The sequence below is a fragment of the Pipistrellus hanaki genome, assembly GCF_964339955.1.
Source record: "Pipistrellus hanaki genome assembly, chromosome: X".
Taxonomy (NCBI): domain Eukaryota; kingdom Metazoa; phylum Chordata; class Mammalia; order Chiroptera; family Vespertilionidae; genus Pipistrellus; species Pipistrellus hanaki.
The window spans coordinates 47978805-47985153 of NC_140524.1; positions in this window are offsets into that span (position 1 = coordinate 47978805).

A 6349-nucleotide genomic window follows, 5' to 3' on the forward strand; every position below is an offset into this window, starting at 1 on the left:
ATACAGAAGCACCCAAATACATTAAAAAAAACAAAAACAAAAAACAACAACACAAAACTCCTGCAGGACATTAAGGGAGAGATTAATAGCAATACAATCATAGTAGGAGATTTTAATACCCTACTATCAACTTTGGACAAATCCGCTAAACAAAAAATCAGCAAAGAATCATCAACCCTAAGTGACTCACAAGACCAGATGGAATGAATTGACATCTTCAGAACATTTCACCCCAAAGCCACGGAATATACATTCTTCTCAAGTACACATGGGTCATACTCAAAGATAGACCACATGTTGGGACATAGGCAAAGTGTCTTCAAATTCCAGAAGATAGAAATCATAGCAAGCATCTTCTCAGATCATAGTGGCATAAAACTGGAAATCAACGATAATAAAAATAATCCAAAGAAATTAAACACATACTATTAAACAATGACTGGGTTACCAGAGAAATCAAGGAAGAACATCCTGGCAACAAATGACAATGAAAACAAAACAATCCAAATCTATGGGACACAGCAAAAGCAGTATTGAGAGAAAAGTTCACAGCTCTAGGAACGTACTGAAAAAAAAAAAGAAAGAAAAGAAAAGAAAAGAAAAAATGGTAATAAATTTTGCCTAACCCTACAACTCAAAGAGTTAGAAAAATAGCAACAAGAAAATCCCAGTGTAAGCAGAAGGAAGGAAATAATAAAAATCAGAGCAGAGATAAATGACATAGAGACCAAAGAAACAATACAAAAGATCAACAAAACCAAGAGCTAATTCTTTGAAAGGATAAACAAGATTGATGAATCTCTAGCCAGGCTAACTAAGAAACAAAGAGAGAGGACCCAAATAAACAAAATCAGAAATGAAAAAGTTGAAATAACAACAGACCCCGCCAAAATACAAAGGATTGTTACAAAATACTATGAACAATTCTATTCCAACAAACTGGACAACCTGGAGGAAATGAACATATTCCTAGAAAAATATAACCTTCCAAAACTCAATCAGGAAAAGTCGAAATAGCTCAATAGGCCAGTAACTTTGGAAGAAATTGAAGGAGGCATCAAAAAGCTTACAGCAAACAAAAGCCCAGGGCCAGACAGCCTCACCGCAGAGTTTTACCAAACATTCAAAGAAGAAATAAAACCTATACTCCTCAGACTATTCAAAAAAAAATTCAATAGGAAGGAACACTTCCAAACTTCTTCTATGAAACCAGCATCACCCTAATACCAAAACCAGATAAAGACAACACAATGAAAGAGAATTACAGGTGAATATCCCTCATGAACATACGATAGATGCCAAAATCCTTAACAATATTCTAGCAAATCAGCTCCAGCAGTACATCAGAAAGATCATACACCATGACCAAGTAATATTTATCCCAGGAATGCAAGGATGGTACAATATCAACAAATCAATAAATGTGATACATCACATAAATAAATTGAGAGATAAAAATCAAGTATTCATATTAATTGATGCAGAAAAAGCATTTGACAAAATCCAACACCTTTCTTGATAAAAACTCTCAACAAGCTGGGAATTGAAGAATTATACCTCAACATAATAAAAACTATATATTATAAACCCACAGCAAACATCATACTCAATGGGCAAAAACTAAAACTATTCCCTCTAAGAACAGGAAGAAGACAGGGATGCACACTCTCACCACTCCTGTTTCACATAGTACTGGAAGTATTAGCCATTGAAATTAGACAAGAAGAAGAAATAAAAGGCATCCAAATTGGAAAAGAAGAAGTAAAGCTGCCCTTGTTTGCAGATGACATGATATTGTACATAAAAAAACAAAAGACCCCATCAAAAAACTAATAGACTTAATAAATGAATTCCGCAATGTAGCAGGATACAAAATTAACGCCAAGAAATCTATGGCCTTTCTATACACCAATAGTGAACTTACAGAAACAGAGATTAAAAAATCAATCCCATTTACCATCACACCAAAAAAAATTAAGATACCTAGGAATAAATTTAACTAAGGAGGTAAAAGACATAGATGTGGAAAACTATAGGACACTGAAAAAAGAGATAGAGGAAGACCTAAACAGATGGAAGAACATACCATGTTCCTGGATTGGTAGAATCAACATCATTAAAATATCCACACTTCCCTAAGCAATTTATAAGTTCAATGGACTCCCCATTAAAACACCAATGGCATATTTCACAGACCTAGAAAGAACTCTCCAAAAATTCATCTGGAATAAAAAAAAAAAACCCAAATAGCTACAGCAATCCTGAGAAAGAAGAATAAAGTAGGAGGTATATCAATTCCAAATTTCAAGCTATATTACAAAGCCACTGGTCTCAACACAGCATGGTACTGGCACAAGAACAGACATATATATCAATGGAATAGAATAGAGAATCTGGATATCGACCCAAACCTCTATACTATATTTGACAAAGGAGGCATGATCATACAATGGAGTCAAGACAGTATCTTCAATAAATGATGTTGGGAAAATTGGACAGATACATGCAAAAAAAATGAAACTAGATCACCAACTTACACGATTTACAAAAATAAACTCAAAATAGATACAGGATTTAAACATAAAATGGGAAACAATAAAAATACTAGAGGCATCCACAGGGAGCAAATCTCAGACATATGCCAAAAGAATTTCTTCACTGATACTGCCCCTAGGGCAATGGAAGCTAAAGAGAAAATAAACAAATGGGACTACATCAAAATAAAAAGCTTTTTTTACAGCAAAAGAAACCATCAACAAAACAACAAGAAAGCCCACTGCATGGGTGAACATATTTGCCAGTGTTATCACTGATAAAGTTTTAATCTCCAATGTCTATGGGCAGCTTATACAACTTAATAAAAGGAAGATAAATGATCCAATACAGAAATGGGCAATGGACCTAAAAAATCTTTTCAAAAGAAGACAGAAGGAAGACCAAGAGGCACATGAAAACATGCTCAAAGTCACTAATTATCTGAGATATGCAAATCAAAACGACAATGTGGTACCATCTCACTCCTGTTGGAATGGCTATCATCAACAAAATAACAAATGACTAGTGCTGGCGAGGATCCAGAGAAAAAGGAACCCTCGTGCACTGCTGGTGGGAATGCAGACTGGTGCAGCCACTGTGGAGAACAGTACGGACTTTCCTCAAAAACTGAAAATGGAACTTTCATTTGACCCAGTAATCCCACTCCTAGGAATATATCCTAAGAAACTAGAAACACCAATCAAAAAGGATATATGCACCCCTATGTTCATAGCAGCACAATTTTCAATAGCTAAGATTTGGAAACAGCTTAGGTGTCCGTCAGCAGATGATTGGACCCAAAAACAATGGTACATCTACACAATGGAATACTATGCTGCCATAAAAAGGAATTCTTATCATTTGCAGCAACCTGGATGGAATTGGAGAACATTATGCTGCGTGAAATAAGCCAATCAATGAAAGAGAAACACCACATGACCTCACTCATTTATGGGTAATAAAGAACATTATAAACTGATGAACAAAAAGATAGATACAGAGGCAGTAAAGCACTAAACAGACTGTCAAATTACAGTGGGGAGGGTAGGGAGATATGGGGGAGATAAGAGATCAACCGAAGGACTTGTATGCATGCATATAAGCATAACCAATGGATAAAAAGCTCTGGGGAGTGAGGGTATGTATGAGAATTGGGAGGGTGCAATGGTAAAATTTGTACACATATAATACCTTAATAAAAAAAAATAAACCTTTATTGTTCAGATTATTTGTTTCTCCTTTTACTCCCCATAGCTCCCTTCCACCCAGTTCCCATTCCACCCTCTGCCCTTACCTCCATCGCACTGTCCTCATCAATAGGTGTACGATTTTTGACCAGTCTCTTCCCGAACCCCTCACACCCCTTTCTCCCTGAGAATTATCAATCCCCTCCCATTCTATGCGCCTCATTCTATTATATTCACCAGTTTATTCTGTTCCTCAGATTTTTAATTCACTTGATTTTTAGATTCACTTGTTGATAGATATTTATTTGTTGTTCATAATTTTTATATTCACTTCTCCAATTTGTGCACCTCCATACCTCAGCTTTTCAGTGCTTTTGCCCGTCTCAATGCTCTTTTCTCTTTCCTTCTAGTTGTAGTACTTCCAATCAGCCAGCTTTCCGTGGTTCTGAGTGATAAGACATTTTGTCTTTTAGTTGTAGTTTTGAAATTGTTTTGTGAGGCATCTGTTTAGGTGTTTACCTATGCCACCATCTTGGTTTCTCCTCCAAATACCAGGTATTTTAAATAATATAATTTCACAACTCTGGAAAATTTTTTTCCTTTCCCTAGTGCTTGCTGATTTTTCTGGGTTTTGTTGCTTTTTTTTTATTTGGTGAATTTTTTTAAACTAATTCAGTATTCTTTTTTATATGTGGCCAGTGAAATCTCTGATCACTTAACTTAGAGGACAATTAATAATTAGAGTGATATTTCTTTGAATGCCTAGAACTAAAAATGTCCCAGTCCTTGCCAATGGGCTATGTAAGTATGTTGTGTACACTTTGGACTCTCAGTTAGGCAGTTTACAACTCTGTGTTAAACTACACTTCCTGCTTGAACAGAATCACAAAGGCAGCACAGGTGAAAGCTTATGGCTTTCTCAAGTCATTCCTGAGTATGTGCATGGCCCTACACATGTGCCTGGTCTTCTACATGACAAGGAATATGTAGTAGTTCTTCAAAGTCCCTTTGAACACTGATTTTTCAGATTTTCCTTTTAAGCTTTTTGGGTAATTTATTGTTTGTTTCAATTATTATGCATTAACTCAGTCATACTTGCCATTAAAACACTTGCTATAGTATTCACAAAGTTAATTTCTCAATTCTTTGAAATAACATCATTTTGCTTATATTATTTCCTAGAAAATCAATGACAGTTAAATTCATGTTTAGTTCATTTTTAAAAAATTTAGTTCAGTTTAAGTCGAACTATTTCAAAACAATATAATTTTCTAAGCACTTTAAATGTAACTGAGAATCAGGTTACCAAGCTTTGCCAGGGTCTTGTTGCTAACTCATTCTAGGATTAAAAAAAGAAGAAAATTTAGAACAAGCAGTAGGTGGGAGAATGCTAGAACAGTTAATGAAAATGGCAATGATGCCTTGCCATATCAAGACTCAAAGGTATTAAATTACTTCAAATGTGTGAAATAGTAAAGGTATAATAGTTGTGATGAAAATAGTCTGTGCCACAATTCAGCCCTAGGTCTATCTAACTCTAGAGTTTAATGCTATTCAATTACTAAGTTACATATAATCTCTCCTCTCAAGTCAATTTTCTGATAAGAATCTGTATTTACTGGATCAAAAGTAAACTCCTCTGCTGACTTTCAGCTCCTTTTTAATTTTTTCTTCACCTACCTAGCTAGATTTAATCCCTAAAGCAATCATCCAATTTAGTCAGATCAGTTTCCAAACTGTTATTCACTCAAATTTGTCATATTAATTTCTCATTCTGGGCTTTCACTTACCTGGAGAGCCCCAAAATCATATCAAGACACATCTGTAGAAAGCTTTCTTTGATTCCTATTCCTCTATCGCAGAAGTGGGGAACTTTTTTCTGCCAAGGGCCATTTGGATATTTATAACATCATTCATGGGCCATGAAAGTTATCAACTTAAAAATTAGTCTGATCTATTTGGTCAAACATTTAATTAACTTAGCCTTAATGCCTTGGCAAGGCCAGACCAAATGACTTCGCAGGCTATATCAGGCCTGGTGGTGGGACATTCCACACCTCTGCTTTAAAAAAAAAAAAAAAGAAAAAAAAAAGCCTATAGAATTTAGCATCTATAGCACATAAATTTTTTATCTGGTTTATTTTTAAATGATGTTATAATTTACATACTGTAAAATTTACCTTTTTACAGTGTACAATTCAGCACTTTTAATATTTACACGAAGAAATACAGTCATATTTTGATTGCCTGCTCTTCCTTCACTTTTTTTCCTACGTAGGCCCTCAATAGATTAGATAATTCCCTCTCACATTGGAAAGGGAAAACCTGAGCCCAGAGACTCAAATTGTAATTTCATCCCAAAACACTCAGAAATAATGCTTAGCCAAATGTCTGGATACCCTGTGATTCAGTCAGTTTGACATATAAAATTAACCATCACAAGCTCAAACCTCATTTTATTCCCTCCAATGGTTGCAACCCACTGGTTTTCAAAGTTACTGTAGAGTTTAGGAGAGGGTAGAGGTGAAAATAGGGTAAGTTAAAATCCCACAAACCTTTTTATTCAGATTCAGCCATTTTTCTTAAATAAACACTCTGGATTGTTGCAAGCTTTAGGCTAATTCCCA